The sequence below is a fragment of the Rattus norvegicus genome, chromosome 1, assembly GCF_021556685.1.
Source record: "Rattus norvegicus strain SHRSP/BbbUtx chromosome 1, alternate assembly SHRSP_T2T, whole genome shotgun sequence".
Taxonomy (NCBI): domain Eukaryota; kingdom Metazoa; phylum Chordata; class Mammalia; order Rodentia; family Muridae; genus Rattus; species Rattus norvegicus.
The window spans coordinates 56,717,312-56,732,717 of NC_141534.1; the positions used below are offsets into that span (position 1 = coordinate 56,717,312).

The window sequence follows — 15,406 nt, forward strand, 5'->3', positions numbered from 1 at the left end:
GTCAACCTCCATTGGAGAAAGCCCTCTGCAGTCCCAGGACCTTCCCACCCACTTCCATCACTGCTGGGTCTCCTCCCCTACCCTCCCCTGGGATGTCCAATTCTCACTGAGGATTCGCCTCTCTCTTGAGGTTTTCATACTTGTGAATGTCCCGTGGACACTCTCTTGTCCCAAGAGCACACTAGTGCTCAAGTCCTCATTCTGTGCTTCAGCTGCTCTTAGTTACTGAAGCTCTCAGATAACACAGATGCTTCCCACCACACACAACACCCACATTTACATTTAAGATTCCGTCTGTTGAAGAAAAATGTCACACAGAGAGAAACTGAAGTTTACCTTATTCCACAGTTAAAACAAATGAAGCAGGATTTAGTCTTCGCCAGCACACAGCTTAATATGCCAGGCTACTGTGTCCAGACTCCTGTGGGTCTTACTCAGCTGTGGGAATTCCACCGCATCCCCACCCCCACCCATCCTACTGATGCACCTTCTGTCTTCGAGTGTGTTCACCCTCTGAAAGCCTGACATGGGTTAAATTCATAAGGTCTTGGAATCTGACTGGCTGGTCCCTTAGTTTGTCTTGCCTGGTCCTATGTGTCGTTTGCTGAGATTTCTGGACTGTGCTAGCTGCATGCCTTGCTCTCTGCTGCTTGACTCTTACCTTTTTAAGGTAGAATACAGAGATGGAAGACAGAAAGACACAGGAGTCCAACCTTCACCAGATGGGACTGTGTTTATTAGTGCACACAGAGAGGGGCAGCCTCTCTCCCGAGGAAGACTGAGGGGCCTGCCAGGGGGGAAACACTGACTATGAATCCTTACACGAGTCAGGTATGGGGCTTGGTACTAAGGAAATGCTGAAGCCATAACCCATGTCTCTCCCTCCTGAAACTGTTTGCCCACGGGTGACAGAAAGCCTCTACAGAGCTTCTTTTCTGTGCTGACCGATGAGGTTGAAAAAGTTGTCTGTAGTCCAGGAATCCGGCTGCTCTATTGTTGACTGTGGTTGCAATGTGACCAGATGAGCCTGCTCCTGCATCTGTGATTGTCCTGTAATAAGGAACGGTTACCTAGAACTGTGAGCAGGAATAAACCCACCCCACTCCTCTAAGTAGCTTCTGTCAGAGTGTTTTGTCACAGAAAAGAAACAGAGACATGAAAGGAAGATGGAGGCACATCGACGAGGGGGAGATCTGACCCAACGCAAACCCAGGAACTACTCCAACATCTGATTCCTTTCTTTTTCTTTCTCTCTTTTTCCTTTTTTCTTTTCTTTTCTTTTTTTTAGAGTTAAAGACAAATCTTTATTTTTTTTTCTTTTCTTTTCTTTTTTTTTTTTTTTTATTTTCGGAGCTGGGGACCGAACCCAGGGCCTTGCGCTTGCTAGGCAAGTGCTCTACCACTGAGCTAAATCCCCAACCCCACAAATCTTTATTTTTAAACTCTCATCTACCAAATTAGTATTTCCTACCAACTCGGGGAGCAGAGACCTTCACAGGCTTCACGATCTATTGTTTAGTGGTTGTCTTTGTGGGGGCCTTGGCAGCAGCCATTGCTGTCTTCTTTGATGCCTGCTTAGCCTTTTTTGCTTCCTTGGCAGCTCTGATAGCCTGTTCTCGCTGAGCTTTCCTAACTTCTGGTTTCTGATTCCTCTTGGCCATTATATCAGCCAGAGAAGCACCCGTGATGGCCTGCTGGAATTTGACTTCAAGCGGGTTCCTTTCTTTTGAATTTCTTCCAACTGTCCTTCCTTGTGTTTTCTTCTGGACAGGACAGTCCAGTTAATTTGGCGAGGGTTCCTTTGGCAAGGAATGCAGACTCACATTTGGCATTAAGAAACTTGAAATCCTTCCCATCGGTCCTGGCATAGCGCTGACCGTGTCCAGAGTAGATCTTGTACCTGCTAAAACTGCACAGCTCTACCTTCATGGTGACAGATGTCCCTGATTCCTTTCAAACACACCCTCTCTGTGTGCTTTTTCTGATAATGATTTTAAAAAATGCATTCCTTTCTTGGTGTGATTTTAAGTTTAAAATAAACACTGTTGCAAAAAGCCACATAAATTTAGATATTTCTAGCAGAAAATTATCTTGATTTTGAAAGATGTGTTTGATTTACTTTCAATATGAAACCAGCATGAGACTTGATCCCACTGATTCCACAGCTGAGGACAGCATAGACTACATAGTGAGATGTGGTCTCAAAAATAAATAAATAAATAAATAAATAAATAAATATTAATTCACAGCTGCATGCTTTATTAATTGTTACCATTATGTTGCTTGAGACTTATTTTTTAAATACAGAGAACTGTGTTTTGACTCTTCCCTCTCTCTTTTTATTTCTTTTCAACTTAATGGAAGATTTCCAATAAAAGATCAACTTGACTTCACATTGCTTTCATTTTCTTTTTACCGTTTCTCTGTTGTCTATTTTGTTCGGTTTCAACTTCTTTCTCTACTCATTAGGTATCAAGAAACTCACAGTAATTGGCCCTGTATTGGAACAAGGCAGAGAATGGATGGGTGGATAGACCGTGTGAAGAAGGGAGGGACTGAGTAATAAATGCTTGGATAGAGGATGAATGGATCACTGGATTGATGGATGGACTGGTGCGTGAGTTGGTGTATGAATGAATGGTGGATAATGATACATTGATGGATGGATGGATGGATGGATGGATGGATGGATGGATGGATGGCAGATGGATGGATGGATGATGGATGGATGATAAATGCATGGATGTGTGATGGAAAGATGGATGATGGATGGATTGATGATGAATGGAAGGGTAGTGGATGGAGAGGTGGATAGATGAATGGTCAGGGAGTGTAATGGTTACTACTGTTTGCTAACTGCATGGGATATAGAATCACTTAGGAAAGAACATTCTGGAAATATCTGTAAGGAGTTTCGAAACTGAGTTAACAGATATAGGAAGACCATGTAATAATGTCCTGAGATTCCTAAGATGAATTAAAAGGGAGAAAGCTAGCTGAGTGCTCACATTCATTAACTCTGATTCCTGAATGTGGACACAATGTGAGCAGCTCCCTAACCTGGATGATGGAAGAGGGATGGGTGGATGCTTCCCTTTCTATGATGGACTGTAGTCCAAAACTGTGAGCCAAAACAAATCTGTCCTTAAGTGGCTTTTGTCAGAACACAGAGGAAAGTAAACTAACAGACACAGGCCCAGAAATAAATGCAGTTTCCTATTTTATGCTTCTTAGTGTGTGTGGTCAGGTTGCTGATAGTGCCAGCATGCCACAGTAGCATGTCTTTCTGAGGGACTTGGGTTTACTACCATTGACAGTGTTCAGCAAAGACCCCAGCAGGCTCATTGTAACCAAGAATCTGAGCAAGGAAGGTCTTTAGCCTTCCAGGCCTCTAGCTCCTGAGGCCTAAAGTCTGCTGAGCAATTTCTTTGACGAAGGAAAGAATATCTTCTAAGAAAAACCCTGACTTTTCCAGTCTGGGCATTTATTTGACTTGTGGCAGTGCAGGTTGTTTTCAGGCTGTACACGTATATTTCAAGACAGTGAATCCCATGAGATTCCTCTCTGACAGAGGAAAGAGCTTTATCAGAACTGAAACAGAAGCTGTGCACAGGACTCCCCTGCCTGCTTAGCCTTGCTTCAGGGTGCAGGACCGTCAGGAAAACACAGGCCAGCTGGGGCAGCTCCACTGGGATGGCCATCATCCCGGGCACTGTCTGCTGGCTTGTCTCAGGCCAGGCCTTGGGTGTTCTACCTGCCTGGGACTGCTGCAGGTCACAGTGATGCCCACGGCTTCAAACCCAGAGGAAAGGAGCTCAATGAGTGGCCTCCTGCAGAACACAGATGCTGCCTCTGCCCTGGAGAGCAGGCTCCCTTCTGAGCCTTCTGTCTGGCTTGTGCTGAGCTCTGGGAGGGGAAACTGTCAGAAGGCTTTTTTTTCCTGAAGACTCAAACAACTGATTCAGCTTTTTTTCTGATGTTTTTGTTACTAAAAGATCAAAGTCTCCATTTCAGCCAAAGCCCTTCCTGGGCTGGGTAAAATCCTGTGAGGAGAACATTCCTCTGAGAAACAGTGAGTCGCCTGTGGGAAAGGCAGTTTCTTGGGCCAGGTGACAAAGGACCACTCCCTGGGCCCTCTTGAAGCCCACAAGTTGATTACATTTGCTCTGGTTCCTCAGTGATGCATCAGTTGCCAGCTGTGTCTCCTGCAGTCTAGGAACTGGAGCTCCCTGTGTTTGAAGTTAAGGAGTCTGAGGCCCTTTGAGCACTTTCTCCACCTTGGTCTCCAGATGTCAGAAGAGAAAACCCTGGCCAGCATGGTTTCTCTGCAAGTTAATGAAGTCATTGATGTCTCCAACCGAGAGAGCAGCAGTGTTTCCCTCTAGGAATGCTGCAGTGGCTGGCATTCACCCAACTTTGCATTGCCATCAAAACCACAGCTAGAACTAACAATGAAGAAAACCCATGAGCATCTAGCATAGAGCAAGCCCCAAGCCCAGTAAAGAATAACAGTCATTGTTCAGGAACATTTAGGGACTGTGTGCATATCTTATAAAACCAGGCACTCCAAATAGACATCAGCATGTGGACCACAGAACTAAGTGAGACACAAAAATGGAATTCCATTAAGTGGGATGTCATAACAGTGGTTCAACCCTCTTGAACCCTGCAGGTGAGTGTTGAAAGTACCTTGGTCCATTATGGCACGGGAATATGTACCACCAGAGAGAGCCAAGCCAACTTTTTCTCCTTATCTGCTCCCACATAGTAAAGAGCCAGTTTGAACATGTTTCTTAAAACCATCACCTGTGTGTGGAGATAGACAAGTCATTAGCAGGAGCCTGCTAGGCCTCAGCTCTTCTTGACCTGCTGAGGAAGTGAGTGCTCCATATCCTGACTCACATGCTCCCCAGCAGCTCAACACCTTCCCTCACACTGAAGACTTCAATTTGGCTATTCAAAGGTCCTTGAAGATTGAGAAGTCAGTCTCCAATGGAGGCTATAGCATTCTCCACAGCAGACTTTCATGTCAGTATTACTACTTTGTATGAAGAATTGTTTCCATCTTCCAAATGAGGAAGCAGTGATGGTCAAAAGGTAGAGAAATCGAGTCATCCCCAAAGCCTGCTTAGATTGGGCTCTACATACACACAAATGTGTGCATGAACACACACGCACACACACACACACACACACACACACACACACACACACACACACACACACACGAACGCACGCTCACCAACTACCCAGGGCATTTCTGCAGTCACCTGACCAGTGAGAGGAGACAGTTTTACACACACCCCACCCCAACACCCGCACACCACCTTCACCTGGACCCTGGCCCCACTTTTTGTACTAGTTACCACTCAAGGTGCTGTGCTGACAGACTCCGAGGGCTCGTTGGGTCTTTCTGACACTGAGGAAATCATTTAAGTGCTCACTTCAGTTGACCACAATGTCAGTTGTTGATTCTCTAATATTTTGCTTACTGCATCAGTTTTTTATTCCTGCTATAAGAATGTCCTGTGAGGCCCAGTTGCTGCTCAGATCACAATATCTGCAGATGCCACCACTGCCTTTTTGAAGATACTGACAAGCATCCCACTGAGACCCTGTTTCTGGGGCCCTAAGCTGACAGAGTTCCCAGTATCAGGATCTCTCACCTGGGACATCAGGTTAAATCACAGGGCGCATTAGAAGCCAGACATTCTATTCCCACCATTTTCCCTGACACCTGCCTAGGAATTAGAACATATGGCAGCAGACTTGTACTGTGAGACATCCCCTATCTCCAGAAATCAGAAAAAGATATCCCTACTTCTGCAGTGAGGCCATAGTTTCCTCTCTTCCAAGACACCACCACACAGTACGTCTCTGCTGCTGGGTCCTGAATGATCCTTGAAGCCACAGTGATGCATTTGCCTCTCTGTCTGTCCACAGCTATAATAACTTCTATGAAAAGTTCTTCACTCCCCAGAGATCCATTTCAGTGTCCCTCCCGACGACTCCCCATTCAAAACCTTTCACCTATTCCTTTAAAATCTCCATAAATGTAGAGGTTTAAAAACAAGAATAGTTTATACTTTACAGTCCTGGTAGAATGAATGATGAAATCAAGTCAATAGTGACTGTATTCCTAGATCTCTCTCCCACCTCACTCCCCCCTCTCCCTTTTTCTCCCTCTCCCACCTGCTCTCTCTCTCTCTCTCTGTCTCTCTCTCTCTCTCCCTCTCTCTCCCCTTCCTTCCTTTGTTCCCACCATTTTTCTGTAATGTCCATACTAAATGCGATGTTTAATTTTGATGGTCCTTTTGACAGGATGTAGACTCACTTAGGACGCACACTTCTGGCCAACTTCTATGGATGTATCCAGAGAGGCTTAACTGATGAGAGAAGACTCCCTTCTTCCAATGAATGCAGCAGCATTCTATGAGTTAGGATCCCACCCTGAAGGAGAAAAGGAGAGGGAAAGAGAAGAACACCAGCACTCCATAGCCACTGTTTTGTGACTGCGGTCACCATCTGCCCAACCACTTTATGCTCCCATCACAGCGCCTTCTCTTCTAGACTGTGTTTCCTCAAACCATGAGCCAAAGCAAGCCCCCTCCCTTCCCTCAGCTGCCTTGGGCCATATTTCGTAATGAGAAAATAACTATACTCCAAGCAGTGATGTATGGCTCAGCCACAACCCAGTCCCAGTCATTCACTTCTTTTTTTAATCCCCCCCTTTTTTAATCTTTTTAAAAATTTCGTTCTTATTTACATTTCAATTGTTATTCCCTTTCCTGGTTTCCAGGTCAACATGCCCCTAACCCCTCCCGCTCCCATTCTATATGGGTGTTCCCCTCTCCATCCTCCCTCCATTACCACCCTCCCCAACAATCCCATTGACTGGGGGTTCAGTATTGGCAGGACCAAGGGCTTCCCCTTCCACTGGCGTCCTTTCTAGGCTATTCATTGCTACCTATGCAGTTGAAGCCCAGGGTCAGTCCATGTGTAGTCTTTGGGTAGTGGCTTAGTCCCTGGAAACTCTGGTTGGTTGGCATTGTTGTTCATATGGGGTCTTAAACCCCTTCAAGTTCTTTCAGTCTTTTCTTTGAATCCTTCAGTGGGGATCTCGATCTCAGTTCAGTGGCTTGCTGCTGGCATTCGCCTATGTATTTGCCATATTCTGAATGTGTCTCTCAGGAGAGATTACATCCAATTCCTGTCAGCCTGCACTTCTTTGCTTCATCCATCTTATCTAGTTTGGTGACTGTATATGTATGGGTCACATGTGGGGCAGGCTCTGAATGGGCGTTCCTTCAGTCTCTGATATAAACTTTGCCTCCCTATCCCCTCCCAAGGGTATTCTTGATCCCCTTTTAGGTAAGCGCTCTACCACTGAGCTAAATCCCCAGCCCCTTGATCCCCTTTTAAAGAAGGAGTAAAGCATTCACATTTTCGTCATCCTTCTTGAGTTTCATGTGTTCTGTGCATCTAGTCTGGAAGCTGAGGAAGGGAACACGGACATCGTCTCAGTTAGGGGTTTACTGTTGTGAAGAGACACAACACAACCAATGCAGCTCTTATGAGGACAACATTAATGGACACAGGATTGCAGGTTCAGAGGTTCAGTCCAGTATCATCAAGCTGGGAGCATGGCAGCATCCAGGCAGGCAAGGTGCCAGAGAGAGTGAGAGTTCCACATCTTTATCTGAAGGCTGCTTGGGGAAGATTGGCTTGCATGTGGATAGGAAAAGGGTCTTAAAGCCCATGCCCACAGTGACACACCTGCTTTAACAAGGCCATGCCTCCTAATAGTGCCACTCCCTGAGCTAAGCATATACAAACCATCACAGACATCTTGCAGGTGGGTGGCACTGTTCTATCAGACAGAAGTCTCAGCTCCCATTAATATATTGAGATCAACCCTGGATAGGGCACAGAGCCCTCCACAAATCCTTTGACTCAGGGAAGCATCATATGAATGAGATTTGTTTTCAGAAGCACACATGACTCTCCAGGCCTCACTTCCATCCAGGTCCTAGGGAGTCTCCAGGGCTAAATTCTGTCTCTTCTTTTGCAGAAGAAAAATAAAATAAAAATTCACACTTCACAATACAGCGAATAGCAAAAATGGTGAAAGGTTTAAATACAACAGATTAGTACCTGAGCATGAGGATTGACTTTATATGGAAAGTGTTTGGGTGCAGTGCAGTATCCTCTTACATCTACGTGGTGGCCTGTATGTCAGGGAGATGTGTGTGTGTGTGTGTGTGTGTGTGTGTGTGTGTGTGTGTGTGTGTCTCCATCCCCTTTTGCCCCTTGTATCTATATTATCTGCACCTCAGTGCAAGAGAGTGTAGAAGCCAGAAGTCACCCCGGCTGCTGTTCCTGAGGTAGGTCCTCAACCTTATTTTCAAGACAGGCTCTCTCACTGGCCTGCAGCTGGCCAATTATCTGGGCTGGATGACCAGTCGCTCCCAGGCCTTTGGTATGCCAACCCATAATATCAGATTAAAGGCCTATGTAGATGGCTGGCTTCTTATTTATAGATTGACTGATTTTTGTATGAATACAAGAGATAGATTTAGGCCATATATTTGGAGGACCACTGGCTATTTCCTTACTGAGGTTTCGATTTTTTTTATGCTTTATTAGGGTGTCTGGTTTTATTTATTGTGGTAGTTTTTATGTTCTTATGTGGAATATTATTGTTTTGATTATTTACATGTGTAATTTTAGCTCCTGTATTGCTACATCTTTTTCACTATTTGATTCCTACTTTTTAATGTTATTTTTAGACAGCATCAGTACTGATCAAATGTCTACACAGAGTGAGGAGGAGTTACCACTCCATATCCCCAAGCCCAGTATCACTGAGGAGGGAAACGTTCACCCCAATACAAAGTATTGAGGACAATTGGGCAAGGGAGCCACGCCAATGTCCACCACTGGCTCACAGGCACCCCGGTGGCTGTCAAAGTTCTCCTAAAGTACAAGCAGTGGTTCCAGCAAGCTATGACGGAAGCAAATATATAGAGAAAGACCAACCACCTGAACATCATCTCGCTCCTCCAAATCATTGAGAGCAAACCTAGAATATACCTCATAATGGAGCTGGTGGAAGGCCAACAGAGAGTCAGAGTCAGAGGAGGACCAGGCCAGGGAAATATTTGAACAGATATTATCAGCAGTGAGCTACTGCCATGGGCCTGGTATAGTTCACAGGGACCTCAAACCGGATGATATTATGATCGATAAAACGAAAAGGTCAAAGTCCTCGAGTTTGGTCTTAGCACCCAATTTCAACTGGGACAAATGCTAACCCAGCACTGCTGTGCGTACTCTTTTTGTGCCCCTGAACTCTTCCTTGGCCATCTATAAGACGGGCCAAAGAATGACATGTGGACCATAGGAGTGGTCTTGTGTTATATGGTGGTGGGAAAGTTCGAATTAGATTCACTGATCATCCAAGAGCTTCAAAGACAAGCTGTGGCAAGAGTGTATCCTTCCTCATGTGGGGTTTCAGAAAAGCTGGAGGACCCCCTTAGTCTGTTACTGAGAGTAATTCCCAGCTATAGATCAAGAGCCACAGAGGTGATGAAACACTCCTGGTTGAAAGAATACTGGAAGGGTTTCCCAAGTCCTTATGGAGAACTACTCCCCCTCACACCAGACCCTGCAATTTTGGATGCGGTGGAATGTATTGGATTCCAAGCCTCTGTAATAAAATACTCTTTAATGAAAAGAAAATATAATGAGGCAATGGCAACTTATTGCTTCCTACAAGAGCAGGCTCTCCAAGGGTATGGTTGCATAGCCCAGGCACAGCAAGTGAGTCCAGTTACAGCCCCATTTCCCTAGCCTTGATGCTGCTGCTGCTTTCAGATTACAACTAAAGAGGAGTGGAATTGTGCTACTTCTTGTCATCTTGCTACTGTCATCCTCCCATGGTCAAGGTCTGGCTATGGCCAGAAGGCTACTCCAAGAGGAGGCAGAAGATCCATTGTCCCTGGTCTTCTCAGGCCATTCCTGAAGACACCTACACAGAACCACTATCACAAATGTGCCATGAGTATCCCATGCCTTCAACCAACAAGCATCTTCACTGAGAAAAGTAGCAGTAAGAAAATAAGACAATCTACTCTCCCACAGAGCCCCAGCAGAGGATGAGCCCATCCTGAGCAGGGTCTGGCCCAGAGGATTTAAGGGGTGGACCAGGAATAAAGGAAATGCCCTGATAAAGCTGTGTTGCTGCTTGCCAAGGAGAAAGAAACCTCGCCTGGGGGAGAACAGCAACTAGCCCTGGAAATGAGCCACAGGGAGAGTCCAGAGTACAAGCAGCAGGCACAGCCCAGGTACCTTTGTGCTTTGTCCTTTCCAGTTTGCTCTATGCTGGTCCTTCCTCTGTCTCTGGTTTCCATTTTCCCCATAATTCTTACCTTGTTCCTTCTCTAATTTCTTTATGATGTTTCCCTAACAAAAAGCCTTCTCCCTCTTCTTGATTTCTCCTCTTCCCAGCAGGGACTCAATATAAATGATGTGTATGCCACTCTACAGAATTGTCTTGCTGCCCAATCCCTTTACATGGACTCTATCTCCCCCTTAGGACAATAACTCCCAAAGGGTGATGACTAGAGGGTCATGGGCTCATAGCCTCATCCTTGGGCTACTGGTCCTAGCACATGTGGTCATTAATTACAAGTGCCTCAGAACAGATTCTTATCTTTTCAAAAGTAACATCACATTTCAGTAAGTCTCAAAACTAATAACAAGGTTTGTCATTGAATAAGTATCAACAGCCTAGTTTGCTGGTTATTGTTGATGGTCAGAATCGTGCATGCATGCATAGTTTTGTGCATACTGATTTTTTGTTCCTAAGACCTAGTGATATATAGGATTTTATAGGTAACATTTCTAAATAATTTCTTTCAAAGATCTCAACTGGGAAGTAGAAAAGGAGAAATAATAAAATAGTAAGGCAATCAAAGCCCCAAATAGTAATCTAAGAATTCTAACTCATTATTTTTTTTTTATTTTTTGGCTTGCAATAAATTGTCTTGTCTCTTTCACAGTGCCATCTGGAAATTCTGTCATGTCCTGAGTATAAACAGGAGGTGACATCAGAGACATGGCCAAGGAAAAGACACCAGCTGAAGCTACATCAGCAACAGGAGTAGAAGCAACAGCACCAGCAGCATTAGCAGTAGCAGAAGGAGGAAGAGTAGGAGGAAGATGAGGAGGAGAAGAGGGGGGAGCTGGAGGAAGAGAAGAGGAGGAGGAAGAGAGGAGGAGAAGGAGGAGAAGGAGAGAAATGTGGAGGAGAAGGAGGAGGAGGAAAAGGAGGAAAATGTGGAGAAGAAGGAGGAGGAGGAGAAGGAAGAGGAGGAGAAGGAAGAGGAGGAAGATGAGGATGAGGAGGAGGAGGAGGAGGAGGAGGATTTTGCTTCCTTTTCCCTGAGAGAATTGAAAATGACTTCTTGTGGATACACATACTCTGCTGAGCACTGTTTATGAGAACGACTTAACAGAATATTAACCATTCATAGAAGACATGTCAATATTCCTGAGAGGGTTCACCCATGGAAGATAGAGTCCGATGGCAGAGGCAAGCTGTGTGGAATGTTCTTAATGAGGAAGACCTTCTCAAAGCTGATGGTGTAATAGGTCTGAAGGAGCATTTTGTGGGAGTCAGGGTCCCATCCCCCTCTGTCAGGGCACACAGAGCTCCTAGCCTTACATCATGCCTAAGAGATGACATGGAATATTGGCTTCTCTGGTCCCCACAGGGTCCTGGATTGCTTGGTTCCCCCTCATTCCTGGTCTACCCTGTACCTCATGGTGTCTGGAGCTTCTATGGCCTGAAATTACATCAATGATTCACTGGAGCTGGACCTGAACCCAGATCACAGGGATGCCCTGGGCACTGAGGACATTAAGAGCAGCAGACACCATCTCCTCCACTGCTTCTGACTCCGCTCCACAAGCCAAGGCAGCTCCCACATAGTAGGCATCCAGCCTAACTCCCAGCAGGGAGAGTGTGAGATGTCTGTGGATGAACCCACAGCGACTGCATGATTGCGTGGGAAGATAACTGGCAGCGTCTGGAACAGCCTCACTGTACTGATAACCTGACCCAGTAACATGCCCCATTTACACATCTCCTACCTGTGGCTTGTGTAGGGTCCTCAGGGCAGATCCTAAAGTCCATCATGGCTGAACAGCAAAAGTTTGCACATCATTGCAATATGGAGGCTACTCTCAGCTGATGGGACCCACACAGACTATGGAAAAGTTTGTTTAAGTGAAAGTTGGCCGTCCTTGAACTCTCCAGTCTTCCAGGGTAGTGTGTGGTGAACATATCCAGAGCCATTCCTGAAAAACATAAGTGCCAAAATTCAACAATAAGGAGAGAATCCTGCACTGGAGGGAATCACTTGGCCCATTGAGGACACAAAGACATCCTATGCCATGGCATGGAGGCTCCCAAGAACTTCTAGGATGAATGTGAGGCACACAAGAGACCACAGGCATTCCTGGGAGAACATTAAAGTATCTGGAATTATCAGAGACCCTAAGGTAGGTTGGGGAAGATATGGAGCTGATGCATGCTGGGATGCTTGGAGGAGACAGCCTGAGGCAACATAGAGGGAAATGTGTTGTGAGACAGAGAAACCAACAGGATGGCTTATCTGGCCCAGGACAGATCGAATAGCCAGAATTAGGTGGTCTGTGAATACCTGGAGTCCTGGAATTGTAGAAGCATAGAAAGAACCAAAAGTCAGGGTGAAGACTACCTCCATGTTTTCGTATCTCCCTGTAGGTTGAAGAGGCAGAGAATGACCGCAGAGGTGACCAGTATGTCCTCAGCCTGGACAACAAGTGTCTGCTCAATCATACAGACAGCTCACGACTATCTCACCCAAAGCAACCTGAGACTGCACACTGGTGGACCAGCTGGGTCCTCAAGAGCTTCGCTCTCTCAATGGCATGAAGTTCAGGAACTACCTCTTCCTATACTTGCCTGGGGAAGACCCTACCCTTGAGGACATTGTGGTCTGGGCAAGAGTCATAGAGTAGTCCTGTCTGTGCCAGCCAGCCTTGAAGGTGGTTTGGGAGCATTCCAGCATGATCAGCCTCCAGCCATTTCCATGCAAGTCAGTTGTTGGCCCTCAGCACTTCTGCCTACCACTTCAGTCCTTTCCCTGCCCACTTGTAGGAGACGGCGGGGCGGGGGGGAACCCTGCTCTGACATGAGCCTAGGGCTTGGGATTGACCCTATTTTTCTTGGTTCTGTCTCCAAGTTCCTAGGATTCTCTGGAGCAAAAGTGTCTGAGAGAAACAAGTGTCTTGTTAGCCCTGAAGCAGCTTGGGCTCTTGTCTTATCTGCTAGAGAAGGTGTCAGAATGGGACTTGGGCAGTAGATGGAGCTCTGTGACTGCAAAGCCTGCCTAGGCTCCAAGGACCCAGAGCTGGTTACTGCAGGGTCTCCTAGATCACAACTCTGCAGTTCCTTCTCATGTCTTGCTTTTAACTGTACCCAACACAAAGCCTCCCTTGCAGTATGTCTCAGTTCCATACGAGATCATACATACAAGACACCACTGCATGAAATGGAAAAAAGCCCTCACTGCACACCTCAGGCTATGGAGTCTGCTCCATCTGGTGTGACAGTGTTGCTGACGCACTGGTAAAGGGATGTTTGGCGTCTCCTCTTCTCACCTTAGCCAAGGAGGTCCAGGGGCATCAAGCAGGTTCAGTCCTGGGGTTCTGGGATGGTGCATGGTCCATTATTTACCCATGGAGTCTTCAAGATTTCTTGACTGCCCAAGGTCCAAAGAAGTATTTGATGTCCCTTTACTTGGATAAGAGGAAACTGAATGTCAATGCTGCTCACAGGTTCTTGCTAGTTGAGCCCAATAGTGGATGCATTTTTGTGAGTCACATCTGCACCTCTTCCTAACGTTTGTCAGAGTGGAACTTAAGTCTGACTGGCTGGGTAGTACAGCACCTCCTCATCTAGGCCTTCTTGTGTGCATCTTGAGCTCATCCAGAACATGTGAGTTTGGCACAACCATTGAGCATGTCAGCTGATGCAATGACCCACACAGAGGTGCTGACAGATCTGAGGGTTCTATTCCCTGGACATTGTGACACCGAACAGACTGGGAACAGTGGGAAGAGGAGGGCCCACAAGGCTAGCTCAGGATGCAATCCCAATAGATAAGTGTCCCCCATTCATACAAAATGTGGTGAACTAGCCCTGACGAGAAGCATATTACCTTCCATTAGAAAACCTTTGGGAACAAAAACCCTAGTGTTAAGTGGAGTCTGTGCCAACTGTGGGTATCTGGCATCAGTCAGGACAGGTGTCAAGACAGGCCCACCCACACACATACATGGACACACATTGAGGTACACACATATGCACACACACACACACACAGACACACACACACACAGACACACACACACACACACCACCTGCTACCATGGGGGTGTGTACAGCCTGCCTCGCCTTCCACCACATATGTCCCTGAAGTTTGTGAGTCAAAGGGTTCCCTATCCCTCAAGCTCAGTTTAGGTCACTCTGCTCCTTCTTGTCCTTGCCTGGCATCAAGCTTTTCACCTGACCCTGGGGTTCACAAGTGCTCCCAAGGAAAAAAGTAGTCCATATCTCCACTTTTACATGATTGCCCATACTGCTGGCTTCTGGCAGGAGTCCAGTGTGGATAGGTACTTGGCAGGGTCATGGTCCTTGGTTTGTCAGTCTCCCCATGACCACAGAGCTTCTGTGGAAACAAAGCACTGCAGACAGAACTTTTGAAATCCTGGGTGGCATGGTTGAGTATGCCGGTAAAGAGCAGACAGAACCAGCACGGCAACAGTACACACCTCTGTGCCTGGATGTGCCTGTCTGCCCTTTCAACCAGAGCATGGCCTGCTGTAACAGCTGCTTGTCATTATCTTGGCGAACACAGCAGTGAGAACCCTGCTGGGGCTTCTATCCTCAGGCAGGTGGCAGGAGCCTTGAGCTCACTTGTCCCCCATTATTCCCCTGGTCCAGGGATTATGTTTTTCAGTACTCCCAGAAGCAGCAGAGGCCAGCATAACTCATCCTTAGTGTGTGCAGCATGTGCATGGAGGTCAGGACCTGTGCCCTGTGTCTATAGAGAATAAAGGAGCCAAGACCTTTGACTGACCCTGAGAAGCCACGTGGGTCCCATAAAGATTCTATTTCTGCCTTTTCTCTGGGCCTATGGGGACACAAGGGGTGCAGAACTAAATTCTTCAGAGGAACTTCCAAGTGCCAGCAGCCACTTAAAGAACTGTTCACCATCCTTGGTCTTCAGGTATATCCAAATCAAAAGCACCCTGAGATTCCAACTTATGTGCATCAGAATGGCTAAAATAAAAA

The 15,406-nt window shown here is 46.3% G+C and overlaps 1 pseudogene; it reads right to left on the reverse strand.

Annotated features, from left to right (window-relative positions):
* Positions 1–1,457: 1,457 nt before the first annotated feature.
* LOC134484869 (large ribosomal subunit protein eL24-like) lies at positions 1,458–1,935 on the reverse strand (annotated as a pseudogene).
* Between the last annotated feature and the right edge of the window lie 13,471 nt (positions 1,936–15,406).